At 40.9% G+C, this 14,211-nt stretch overlaps 1 protein-coding gene across 1 annotated transcript in view; it reads left to right on the top strand.

Moving 5' to 3' along the window:
- Nucleotides 1-421: 421 nt before the first annotated feature.
- LOC138751700 (G patch domain-containing protein 8) overlaps nt 422-14,211 on the top strand; it is a 140,876-nt gene continuing 127,086 nt past the window's right edge. Inside the window, exon 1 of the mRNA XM_069914334.1 lies at nt 422-611. The gene's annotated coding sequence lies outside the window, so the exon portion shown is untranslated. The remainder of the gene's footprint in view (nt 612-14,211) is intronic.

Raw genomic sequence — 14,211 nt, 5'->3', positions numbered from 1 at the left:
AAGGTAGAACTGTTGATTAATGAGGTAATTTATCTCTCTGATAAGAATTGTGTCTTTTATTTTTGTTTAGCTAAACAGACTTTTTCTTGGTAGTGAGTTCAGATTTTCTTTTTTTAAATAATAAAATATTGTTACAGAGTTCTGTGTTGTGTATTGGTCTATGTGTTGTGTGGTTTTATGTTAAAAAGTGACAGTTTGCCTTAGAGAGCCAAGGTGAAGAGAGAGTGGGAGGCAGACTGAGTATGTGCAGAAAAAAATGATCTAAAAATTTCTGGACTTGGACAATAATCCACCATTGGGGGTGCTGTGGAGTGGAAGAAGGCCCAGAGCATGAGTCATGGTCTGGAGGACAGTTTAGAATGTTGGGATTTCAAAAAGGATGAACATTCCGAAGGCAGCCAGAAGGATCCGGACCAAGCCATTGTTCCCCTCTCCCTGCAAGCAACACAAGACAACTTTGAATTTTGTGTTCTCTCTCTCTCTCTCTCTCTCTCTCTCTCTCTCTCTCTCTCTCTCTCTCTCTCTCTCTCTCTCAAAGATCTTTTGGCTTTAGTTTACCAAACAAACTGAATTTTTTTTGTGATCTTTGCTTCAGTTGAGATCGAAGTTTTGTGAGTCTTGTGTGTTTTGTGTCTAAGTTTTTCTGTGGGCTGGTTGGAAGTATAACTTAGACTTTAATTACATATGTTATATTTAGGCTGGGGAATTTATTAGTTTTACATTGTTATATAAATGTGCATAGTAACCAGTGGGCATTGTTATAAAAGGTGGGGGGGGGGGGGTTGAATTAAAGTTTGAAGGTGAATTAAGTGATTGTTCATCTTTACCTTTACCCCTATGTGATATGCCTTCTTTGTGGTTGCTGGTTTGATCTTGTAACAATATCAATACAATATAACCTGTTTGATTAAAATGTGGGGTACTTGGGATGAAATGATATGATTTAAGTGTAATATATCTTCTTGACTTTTAACATACGTTCTCTGTATTTTCGGGTGTGATATTTCAATGTTAATAAAAATATTGTAAAAGAATAAAACATTGGGGAGACAGGAGGAGGAGAGGAGAGGGAGACTAACAGATAAGTGATAACAGGTGGATGTAGGTGGGAAGGTAGAAGAGAATGGAGCTGAGAAGTGATGGGGAGAGGGCAGAGAGCTAAGAATGGTGGCTCACTGACTGGAGAAGTAAGGGAATCAAGAGGGGTGTTGGAGGAAAGGAGACAAAGGGATATGGAAAGAAAGAGACTTGGGGGAGAGGATTATTGGAAATTGGAGAAGTACATTTTAATGCCGTTTGGTTGGAGCTCATTTAGAACTCTTTCTTTCCCTTATCACTCTGGCTCCTTTCCTCCAGCTCCCCCCCCACCCCTTCTTTCAGAGAGCATCCTTCTTAGCCCTCTACTCTCTCCTCCATCACCTCAGTTCTTTTCTCTTCTACCCTCTCACCTATTTACCTGTTAGCCTGCTCTCCTCCTCATTCCTCACTTCTCCTACACCCTTTCCCCTCACCACCCCCCAAACATTTTTATTCAGATCCCTACCTATTTTCTGTAATTCCTGATGAAGGGCTCAGGCCAGAATGTTAGTTACCATAGAATGCTACAGCACATAAAACAGGACATTTGGCCCTTCTAGTCTGTGCTGACAATTATTTCACTCATCATACTGACCTGCTCCAACTCCATAACCCTACAGACCTCTCCCATCCAGGTATCTATCCAATATAATCTTAAAACCTGAGATCGAGCCCAAATTCACCACATCAGATGGCAGCCCATTCCACACTCCCACCACTCTCTGAGTGAAGAACCTTCCCCTAATGTCTCCCCTAAAGCTTTCCCTTTCAGCTTAAAACTATGACCTCTCGTATTTCTCCTAATCTAAGTGGAAAAAGCCTACTCGCATCCACTTTTTCTATACCTCTCATAATCTTGTAAATCTCTATCAAGTCTCCCCTCATTCTTCTTCACTCCAAGGAATAGTTTTAACCAGTTTAGTCTTTTCCTGTAACTCAACTCTTGAAGCTCCGGTAACATCCTAGTAAATCTTCTCAGCACTTTTTCAATCTTTCCTGTAGTTAGGCAACCAGAAGTACACACAGTATTCCAAATTTGGGCCTCATCAATATCTTAAATAACTTTAACATACATCCTAACTCCTATACTCAATACTTTGATTTATCAAGGTGAAGAAGCCAAAAGCTTTCTTTACAACCCTGTTCACCTGCAACACCACCTTCAGGGAACAATGATTTGTATTTCAAAATACCTTTGCTCCTCTGCATTCCTCAGTGCCCTACCATTTTCTGTATATGTCCTTCCTTAGTTTGCCCTTCCAAAATGCATCATCCCACACTTGTGACTTGCTTAAACAATTAAACTCCAACTGCCATTTTTTTTGACTCATTCTCCCAGTTGGTCTAGATCCCTCTGCAAGCTTTGAAAATCTTCCTCGCTGCCCCAACACTCCTATCTTTGTGTCATCAGCAAACTGCTGATCCAATTTACCACATTATCATATCGACAGCAAACAACAATGGTCCCATCACAAATCCCTGAGGGACACCACTCAGTCTGAGAAGCAACAATCCACTACCACTCTTTGTTTTCTCCCACATAGCCAATTTTGAATCCAGTTTACAACCTCTTCAAGGATACTAGTGTTTGAACCTTTTAAACTAACCTCCCATGTGGAATCTTGATTACCTTTTACTTCCTATGATGCTCTGTGACTGCAGTGAACTGGGGTTCACTGGTAGTGTGTTGAACTGATGGCTGGCTCTACCTCCCAGCTCCGCCCCCATCTGCTCAATGTAACCTTGGCTTCCCGCCTAAACCCAGAACCCTTCTGAATACTACTGTGAAAAGCTACCCATAGTTATAAGCTAATAAAAAGTGTTTGTTCTCCCTTCAGTCATGAGAGCTTTTATTCGCATTACTGAGTTTCTCCAGCACTTTTATGTATTAACCTCAACTCCACCATCTGCAGATGCTCTTCTTTAATTCTATGCAATCTTTGAAGCTTTTTTATATTCATGCACAGTAGGTGAGGATTTCTGAGAAAACCAACATTTCCAGCCAGCAAAGTCTTCTAGATGTACGGACGCACAATATTTATATGCACAGAAAATTGGAGCTTTATTTACAAGCGAATGTCCCTAAGAATGTTTACATGCTGAATCTTTAAGTTGTAAGTGCAAACAGAATCCTGGTGAAATTGTTATATTGTTGAGAAATAAGCTGCTTTCAGGTGGAATAGCTGAGAGGATGCAGCTCCGGTGCCGACTGTGAGTGTGTGCGAAGTGACATTCAGGTGGCAGCATTGAAGGTGCTGTTCTGGCGATTGAAAGCTCTGCAGTGGGGAGAGGCGCCTTGGAGTGAACTTCGGCTTCTATTGACTGTGGCCGTAGTCCAGCCCGCTATCAGGGCTGGGGCAGCCAGCGCGGGACTTCAGGGCAGGGGCGACCGATGAGGGACTTCGGGGCAGGGGTGGCCAGCGCAAGACTTTGGGCCTGGGGCAGCTAGTGCGGGATTATTAACTTAATTTAGCCCCCTTCTAATTCTAAGCGCACTTGTATGTAATGTGTGTGTAAGTTTAGAAAAGTACTTTGATTCACAGTCCAATCTCACTTCTCACTCCTCCAAGTTCAGTGGTTGCAGGCAATTCTTATAATCTGCGCAGAATTTAACATTTATGAAATTCACCATGCTTTGGTGCTTGAAAGGTAATGGTTACTACTCAGGAAGGTTCTTGTCAGTTTTCAGAGAGAGATTTGTTATTCACTGGACATCCACAACTGATTCCTTGTAACCAGCCCCATCAAGGTTTTCCAGATGACAACCTCTTTCTTTCAGGTCACCACATGTTCCTTTTTGTTTCCCTTAATTCAAGTGAAACATTAGGCAGTCAGTCCTCTTCTCTTGTATGAACCACGAGGGCTTTGACCAGGCTGAACTAAGCACTCACAACCCGTCTTCCAAATGGGGTTTTTCCACAAGCTTTCCAGCTTGTCCTGTTCCAGCCCCAGCTGATGCTGCTGACTGTAGTCCTGCAGAACTGATTTCAATTTCTCTCAAGAGAAAAAAAAATGTTTTTCTCTCTCTGCTTGCAAAACCACATGACTCTCTTAGAACAGCAAGTTCTACTCCAGACAGCCTGCAGCTCTGATGAGTTCTTTCATCTATTGCCTTTTTGTAAACAACAATCCATTAGTGAAGTCTCTTTGGCACTCTCCAAAGCTCTTGCAAAGGCTCTTGGAGCCAGCCTGTCTAGCATGAGCAGAGGTTCAGTATTTTAAATAAGATTTATTTTAAAGTGTGTGACCTACACTAGAATACCTGCCCCAATTTATCTCCCAAAAACATATCTATAATCTGTCACAAATTAGATGTACAATTATTTGGATAGCCATGGACTGACTAGGGATAGTCAACTTGGTTTTGTGAGTGGTAGGTCATGCTTATTCAATCTTAGAGTTTTTCGAGGAAGTTACCAGGAACGTTGATGAAGGAAAGGCTGTGGATGTTGTCTACATGAACTTTAGTAAGGCATTTGATAATGTCCTATATAGGAGGTTTGTAAAGAAAGTTCAGACACTTAGCATTTATGGTGAGGTAGTAAACTAGATTCAATGTTTGCTATACAGGAGAAGCCAGAGTGTAGTAGTGGATGATTGCTTCTCAGACTGGAGGCCTGTGATTAATGGTGAGCCCTGAGACTATTGTTTATTTTTGTCATATATATCAATGATCTAGATGATAATGTGGAAAAATGGATCAGCATGTTTGCAGATGACACTAAGATTGGAGGCATTGTGGACAGTGAGGAAGGGTTTCAAAGCTTGCAGAGGGATCTGGAACATCTGAAAAAAATAGCTGAAAAATGGCAGATGGAATTTAATGCAAACAAGTGTGAGGTGCTGTACTTTTGAAGGACAGGCCAAGAAAGGACAATGGTAGGGCACTGAGAAATTCAGTGGAACAGAGGGATCTGGGAATGCAGATACGTAATTCCCTGAAAGTGGTGTCACAAGTAGATAGGATTGTTAAGAGAGCTTTTGGCATATTGGCCTTCATAAATCAAAGTACTGAGTATAGGAGTTGGGATGTTATGGCAAAGATTGTAGAAGACATTGATGATGCCAAATTTGGAGTATTGTGTGCAGTTTTCATCACCTAACTAAAGGAAATGTATTAATAAGATTGAAAGAGTACAGATAAGATTTACTAGGATGCTGCCCAGACTTCAGGAACTGAGTTACCAGGAAAGGTTAAACAGGTTAGGCTTTTATTCCCTCGAGCATAGAAGAATGAGGGGAGATTTGATAGAGGAATTTAAAATTATGAGAGAGATAGACAGGCAGGTAGATGCTTTTTTCCACTGAGGGTAGGTGAGATACAAATCAAAGAACATGGGTTAAGGGTGAAGGGGAAAGGTTTAGGGGAAACATTAGGGGGAACTTCTACACACAGAGAGTTTTGAAAGTGTGTAAAGGCTGCCAGTTTAAGTGGTGAATTGGGCTCATTTTTAACATTTAAGAAGAATTTGAACTGTATATGGATAGGAGGGGTATGGAGGACTATGGACTGAGTGCAGGTCAGTGGGACTAGGCACAGACTAGAAGGGCCTGTTGCTGTGCTGGTAATGTTCTGTTTCTATGATTCTAACATGCACAAGTGAGACTGGATCCTGTTTCCATGCTGTATGATTCTATTACTTTTTACCCCAAGCTTTCTTCTATGCTCATGACTTTTAACAGATGACCTTGGTTGCCATTGCAAATTTTTTATTCATCATGGCCTGCAAACTCTTATGCAAAGACTTGCTTTCGACTAAAGCATTCAAGTACTTCAGTCATTCAATCATGTATAAGTGTGGTAGAGGTCCAATTCTATAAATACCTTTGATCCTGCTAACTCTTTGAATGTCATGATTGATTCAGTGTTACTTTATAGTCAACACTTTGCTGCATCATTTCATCTCCCTTAGGCAAAATCATCGTTCTCTTAACCTACTTAGCTTGATTTTCACAAGTATATCATTTTGTTCTAGCTATCTGGTTTCTTCTTAACTTGTTCTTTAGTGCATGCAGGCCTGTTCTGTGCTTGCAATAGACCACTTTATAGTTCAGTGTGACAATGATACCATTTTCTCTCTCGTTTCAATAAAATATTAAGACACGACGATGAAGTGCCATTGAGTTTCAGTTGTCGCGGTCACTTTTTCCTTAAAATGCCTGACCTATTTTTTTATAACTTTCCACAGTGACATGTAGCAATGTTTTTCATTACATTTCAGTCAAAACTCCATATTTTGTGGGTTATGGATGTGAGGAATGGAATAATTAGATTGTTGTGACCAAAGTTTACATGCAGTAGGTCAGCACCTGATCGAGGGATGAAGGGCTTGTTCCATAATTTCAGATTTATTGTCAGAGAACGTACATGATATCACATACCACCCTGAGATTCTTCCTCTGTGGTTGAGACAGAATTAACACTTATTGATAGTGTGAATAAACTGTATACAGCGTATGCATGTAATCTTCTATATTCTATATTTAAATGCATAAAACCATTCCAGAGTAGATTTTCTGTTTGAAGGTGCTAATCAACATCAGATATGTAAATTTCCTGCTCTAATTGTCTTTGCAATTGTTCAGTTCACGACAATAAATTCTTACTGTCCTTGCAGAGTAAGGTGTCAGTTCATTGTTATTACTGGTTATGGCATAGGTTGTTTACAATCCTAGCTGAATAATTCGTCAAAATATGAAGTCTTCCTTTTTGTTGTTCTTGTGAACTGTTCCTGATATGTGACTAATTCTTTTGGAAAGTAGTCAGCTCTTCCAAAATAGTAAATCTCTGATGACCTTTGCAATAATGCTAACGGATAGAACGAGTTTCACTAGTGTGTTTCAGACCTGGTTTCATAGTCTTGACTTTGCTATGTTTAGACACTTGTCATGCTTATAATTCTCTCGAAGGTTTGCATGCAATTTCCATGGAGACCATAATTTTACATGCAAGTCAGAACATCTAATTCAGCGTGCTCAACAGTTTTGACTGAACTTATTCACATACTGTAAAAACACAAAATGTTGGAGAAACTCAGCAGGTCAGTGCCCTTTATGTAGCAAAGGTAAAAATATATAACTGACGTTTCAGGCTATAGAAGAATGTCAGCAAGCGTTTGAACAAAAGGGTAGGGGAGCGGTCTCCAAGATGGAGACAGAGAAATCCAGGAAGTGGAGAGTGTTGTCAGAGATGGACCAGGTGAGTCTGAGATCGGGGTGGAATTTGGCCGCAAAGTGGATGAAGTTGACAAGCTCATTATGGGTGTATGGGGCAACCCCGACATAGTCGTCAATATACCAGAGGAAGAGTTGAGGGGGATTGCCTGTGTAGGCTTGCAGCATGAATTGCTCCACAAAGCCCACAAACAGGCAGGAGGTGATAGGTGGAGAAGGGAAGGAGGGGACAGCAGTGATCAGGGCAGGAGGAATGGTTGGGCAAGTGGAGGGGGAAGGGAGAGGGGAGAACGCAAAAAACTAGAAAGGGGGAGGGGAAAAAAGGCAAGCAGGTTAGCAGAAACCAGAGAAGTCGATGTTAATGCCATCTGGTCGGAGAGTGCCCAGATGGAAAATAAGCTGTTGTTCCTCCAGTCTGCAAGTGGTCTGGGTGGGATAGTACTCAAAGCCAATGAACAGACAAGTGAAGATAGGACTGTGACTCAGAATTGAAATGTTTAGCTACTGAGGTGCTCAGTGAAGCAATCGTCCAATTTGTGACTGGTCTCTCCGATGTAGAGAAGGCCACAAAGGGAGTACTGGATGCAGTAAATCAGTCCTATGGATATATGTGAAGTGTTGGTTCATTTGATAGGCCTGTTTGGGGCCCCGGACCGTGGTGAGGGAGGAGGTGTTGGCGCAAGTGTTGCACCTCGTGTGGCCGCAGGGGAAGGTACTGGGAGATGGGGGGGGCGATAGGTGGGGAGGGATAAGTGCATAAGGAATCACAGAAAGAGCGGTCCCTACAGAAGGCACAGAGGGGAAGAGAAGGGAAAATGTGTCAGGAGTGAGATTCTGTAGTAAGTGCCAGAAATTCCAGAGAATAATGTGCTGGATGCAGAAGCTGGTGGGGTTTTGGGTGAGGATGAGGGGATTTTATGTTTGTTGCCTCTGGGAGCACAGGGGGCTAGGGCAGATGAGTGGGAAATGGAGGAGATGCAGGTGAGGGCTGAGTTGTTGGTGGTGGAGGGGAAACCACATTTGTGGAAGAAGGCAGACATTTCAGAAACTCTTGACTGGAAGATCCCATCTTGGGAGAAGATGCGGTGGAGACAGAGGAATTGAGAGAAGGAGATGGTATTCTTGAAGGGAAGAGTAGTCCAGGTAGTTGTGGGAATTTGTAATACATGACCCTCTTCCAAGATGGAGACAGAGAAATCCAGGAAGTGGAGAGTGTTGTCAGAGATGGGCCAGGTGAGTCTGAGATCGGGGTGGAATTTGGCCGCAAAGTGGATGAAGTTGACAAGCTCATTATGGGTGTATGGAGAAACCCCGACATAGTCGTCGATATACCAGAGGAAGAGTTGAGGGGGCTTGCCTGTGTAGGCTTGTAGCATGAATTGCTCCACAAAGCCCACAAACAGGCAGGCGCAGCTGGGACCCATGGCTACTCCTTTAATTTGGAGAAAGTGAGACAAGTTAAAGGAGAAATTATTTAAAACAAAGACAAGTTCTTCCAATCGGAGCAGGGTGGTGATAGAGGGTGACTGGTCAGGTCTTTGGTCCAGGAAGAAACAAAGTGCTTTCAGAGCTTCTATGAGGTATAAAGGGATTGGACATTCATCGTGAAGATGAGGTGGTACAGTTCAGGGAATCTGAAGTCATTGAAGATATGGGGCCATGTGAGGTGTTGCGGATGTTGGTGGTGAAAGTTTGGACCAGGGGAGAAAAGATAGGGTCAAGGTAGGATGAAACTAGTTTGGTGGGGCAGGAGGAGGTGCAACACTTGCACCCACACCTCCTCCCTCTCCATGGTCCAGGGCCCCAAACAGGCTTTCAAGTGAAGTAACACTTCACTTGTATATCCACTGGACTGATTTACTGGATCCAGTGCTCCCTTTGTGGCCTTCTCTACATTGGAGAGACCAGTCGCAAATTAGGCAAATGCTTCACTGTTACAATAACAAAGTCACCCCAGGAGCCAACCATTTCAATTCTGAGACACATTCTCGCACTCACTTGTCTGTCCTTGGCCTTATGTACTCTCCCACCCAGACCACCCACAGACTGGAGGAACAACAGCTTATTTCCCATCTGGGCCCTCTCCAACCAGAAGCCATTATTTCTGAAAGCCTGCTCGCCATTTTTTCCCCCCTCCCCTTTCCAGTTTTCTTCCCTCCCCACTACCCTCCGCTCATTCAATCATTCCTCCTCCCCCCGATTGCTGCTGACCCCTCCCTCCCTTCTCCACCTCTTGCCTTTGCTTCCCTCCTCCACCCACACACCATTTTGTTCTGAATCCTGATGAAGGGCTCAAGCCCGAAACGTCGGTTATGTATTTTTACCTTTACGACAGAAAGGATAATGTTTGACCAGCTGAGTTTCTCCAGCATTTTGTATTTTAACTTCAATCACGGTGTTTAAAGATTTTTGTGATTTTGTTTTGTTCATATACTGGTCCACTGCACAAACATCTCTGTGGAAATCAAGTCAATAAATATAGTCAGTACTGAGATTGATTTCTTGAGCATAAGAAATATATCTAAGTATATGGGAGCAAGACAATGAAGTGGATGGTCAACCATGATCTGTTGAATGGTGAAACAGGCCCAAAAGAGCTGGATCCTTGTCCTACTTATTGGAAGACTGCAGCCAGTATGAATTGGAAATGACGTCTACACCTCAGTGACAATCAATGCAGGCACACCTCAAGGATGTGTGCTTCACCCACAGATCTTCTCTCTCTGCACTCATGTATGTGTGGCTTGGCACAATTCAAATACCGTCTACAAATATATAATTGACATCACGGTCATTGGCGGGATCCCAGTCTGCAATGAGGTTACATACTGGATCAGCTAGATGAGTGGTACCACAATAACAGCCTTGCATTGATTGTGGACTTTATGAAGGGGAAAATCAGGAGAACACAAACCAGTCCTCATCATGGGGTCAGCAGTGGAAAGTGTTAAGAGCTTCATGTTCATGGGGGTCGACATCTCTAAGAATCTGTCCTGGGGCCTCAATGTTGATGAATTCATGAAGAAGGTTCACCAGTGGCTATACTGGTTGAGCAGTTTGAGGAGATTTGGTATATCACCAAAGATTCTTGCAAATTTCTACAGGTGTCCTTCCTGCAGAGAGCATTCTGGTTGGTTGTGTCACTGTCTGGTATGGAGGTGCCAATCCACAGGACAAGAAAACAAAACTACAGAGAGTTGTGAACTCAACCAGTACCATCACAGGCATCAGTCTCCACTCTATCGGCATCTACAAGAGATGATGTCTTAAGAAAGCAGCCTTTATCCTCCAGGTCCTTCACCACCTAGGCCATGGCCTCTTCACTCTGCTGCCATCGGGAAGGAGGTACAGGAACCTGTGGACGAGCACCCAACGGCAAAAGGGCAGCTTCTTCCCTGCTGCCATCAGATTTCTGAATGGGCCATGAACCATAGATGCAGACACACTCACCTTCTCTTTTTTTTTGTGACCTATTTATTTATATTTAAATGTAATTTTATAGCAATATTTGCATTGTAATTCTATCGCAAAACAACAAATCTTGCAACATGTTCATGACAATAAATTCTAATTCTGAATGGCCTGCTTCAGCTCCGAATTTCTATACTTCCATAATGTGAGGCACTATCCAAAATGCTGGAAAATAACCATACAATGATAAGCTCTTTAATTAAATAATAGTCATTCTGCTTCTGTCTGAAACCTATTGCTTTTAGTTATTTCTAAAGGTTTAGAATAAAAAAATTAGAAACTGATAATCCTTCATCAACTACTGTAGAAGAATTGTCAGGATGCCACATACCTCTGGCCCTCTACCCAACTGGAATACTGTTCTTTATTAACCTCAAATTTCACGTTATTTGGTGCTCTCGTATTTCCACCATCTCATTCAACTTCCTTAGAGATGTTCACTTAAAAGAACCCGAGTGTTTATTTAAAGTGCATGCTGAATGTGTGCTGATGTAGTCAGGCTCAGGCCTGAACTATTGACCTCCTTTTGCTTCTCATAAATGCTAGGTGACTTGCTGAATTTCTCCATCTCTCTTGTGTATTACATTCAACCCCTGCATCTGCAGATTTCATTGTTTAACTGGATTACATGTTAAGCTTAGTCATGTACCTGTCCTCCTGGAATAGCTCATCAATGTAGCTCTGGTTTCTTCCCTTCCATTCGGCAGTGCCTCAGCTAACTTTGTCCATGGAGTAGTCTAATAGTAAGTCAACAGTGTGACCTGTTATACCATGCACTCAAGATCTTAACAAAGCTGTTGCAGAAAAACATTGGGAGCATATCACCTTTGATGCTAACAATTTATTTATGACTTGGCAAGTAGTATTCAACAATATTCTTAAATAATGCTCTTCGTCAATGTAATATCTTTCTAAATCCATTGAGACCCAGTGCAAATACGTCCAAATAAAAGTGAATTTATTGTTAAAGCTCTTTATATTTTGAATCTAGAAACTATTGCTTCAAAATGAATGTCTGCAAAATTGTTATGTTGTCGAGAACCAGCTCTTAAAAAAAATGTCAGAAAAACTCAGCTTGTCAGGTAGCATCTGTTGAAAGAAGACCAGAGTTAATGTTACAGGTTAAAGATCCTCACTAAAGCAGGGTCTTTCTCTTTCCATAGAAAATGCCAAACCAGCAGAGAATTTGCAGAATTTTTAGATTTCTAGAATCTTCTGTTTATTTGATTTTGTCAATTCCATACAAGTCTATGCCAAATCAGAGATTGTCTACAGCATAGACACACACAGAAATAGAAGTGTTATCATTTGTTGAGTCTAACGGCACAAAGCATTCCCAACACTAATAACCTATCTTTAGCTCCACATTCCTTGACACCACTGTCAATAGATGTCTATTGCTAATGTTGCAGATACCAGAAATCTGAAATAAATTCAACAATGGTAAAATACTTAGCAGATCTGGCAGCATCAAGAGAGAGAGAAAAACAATTCATCACAACTGAAAAATCATCAACCTGAAACAGAATCCTAGTTTTTCTATTTTAATAGATGCTACCTGATCTGCTAAGGCTTTCTAGTATTTTCCCTTTTATTTCAAATATCTATTGATATTAATCTGAAGGAACAATGATTTCGTCAATCACACTAGATAATGGAGAAAATTCTACATTCGCCGATTCATTTTATCATGGCCCTTCCCCGTTTTCCCAATAAAATGCACAGATCTGATTTTAAAACCATGAGCCTTCATCCATGACTCAATTCTCAATGACAATAGTTAGTATTTTACCCTGGCAAATAAGTTATTTTAAGCACCTCAATCTTATCACCTTTCAATCTTGCCTAATTTCAAAATTTATGCAGGTAGTCCTTTTAACCATTCACTCACAACCAGATATACTTCTAATGAGTTGCTTTATGATGTTCTGCACAGAGTGGAGATAAGATATCAAATCAGGAAAATCCAATAACCAGACTTTCAATATGCAGCTCATGAGATACAGTGTGAATATTGACTCCTCAGACCACTGACTCCACACTGACCAGCAAGCTCCCATTAAGATTAGGGTTATGTTATTCTCTCCATATTCCCAGATTCTCCCACTCACCCTCACATTAGGAGCAATTTACAGCAGCAAATCACCCTCTCAACTCACACACCCTTGGAATATGCGAGGAAGTGGGTGGAAGCTCCAGGCAGACACCATACTGGATATCAGGATTGAACACAGGTTTCTCGAGATGTGTCACTGTGCTGCTTCTGTGTCCAGGGCTGTGTCAGCATTTTTAGGGAGCTCCATGTGCCAACCCTTCACCTAATCTAGTTTGAAGCCATTTCTATTAAAAATTAATGCACTTTTTCAAGTGTATTTTATAAGAAAATTGGAAATAAGTAAGCCACATCTTACTTCCTTCTGAAAAATTAAACCCTGGATTTAAAATGCTCAAAGTTATCATCCATTACATAGAGGCAAAAAGAAATTCTGGAGAGGAGAGAGTGAGGTTATTTTATTTGGAAACTACACATCTTGCTCATTTCAAGGCCCACAGCATATAAGTTGACAATAATGAGCTCACAGACTTAATTGATGTCCTGGGAGGGATAACAAATCAGCTTCAAATGGTGATCAACTGCTTGCATTGTTGCTTCAATGAAGCTATGGTTTCCATTGCTATTCTTCTTCAATGCTGTTTTATTCCTATTCATGATGGAATTATATGTGCTTTTTGTTAATTATTCATTCAGACTGAGTATGATCTTCATTAATTTTGTAACCTGCTTCCTTGGCATTGTGAATGTCTGTATTAATTCTGTTAATACCACAATTAAGTAGCTGCAGCTGATGGTATTTCATAAATCATAAATTGGGAGGAATTATTAATATATAATAATGAATAAGTCATTACTGTATGGGTGCTCAAATGCAGTTCTTTGTACAAAACTCTCCAGTGTTCAGTTCTTTGATCACTATTTCATTTAACATTTTCAAACAGAAAGGCTTCGGTTTTAATCTTAAGGAATGCAACTTAAAAATAGAAGTGTGAGACAAGAAAGTCTGCGATTATAGTTAATGCACCAAAGTATTGGAGAAATTCAGGAGGTTCCACAGCGTCCATAGGAAGCAAAGATATATAATCAGTGTTTCAAGCTTAAGCTTGAAACGTTGGCTATCTATCCTTGTCATACTCAGTGTGTTTAAAAATAGAATAACTCTAAATGCAATGTTTGACAGCTGTTGAATTTGTGTGTACGTGCCTGCACACACTTGATGAGAATTGCCATAAATCTTAATCTCCCAGAATCTTAATTAGAAGCATTTCCATACTACAACTTTTAAAATAAAAACAGCAAATTCAGATTATTGCAAAATAATTTATGCATTTTTTTTAAAAAGTGAATTGATTTCCAATGGAAAAGCTTAATCAAAAAAAATAGTGAAATTGAGTTATATTTTTGTTGAAGGTTTTTCTTTTGTTCCAATTGTA

This window comes from Narcine bancroftii, chromosome 1 (assembly GCF_036971445.1).
Source record: "Narcine bancroftii isolate sNarBan1 chromosome 1, sNarBan1.hap1, whole genome shotgun sequence".
Taxonomy (NCBI): Eukaryota; Metazoa; Chordata; class Chondrichthyes; order Torpediniformes; family Narcinidae; genus Narcine; species Narcine bancroftii.
This window is presented reverse-complemented; position numbering and strand designations above follow the sequence as displayed.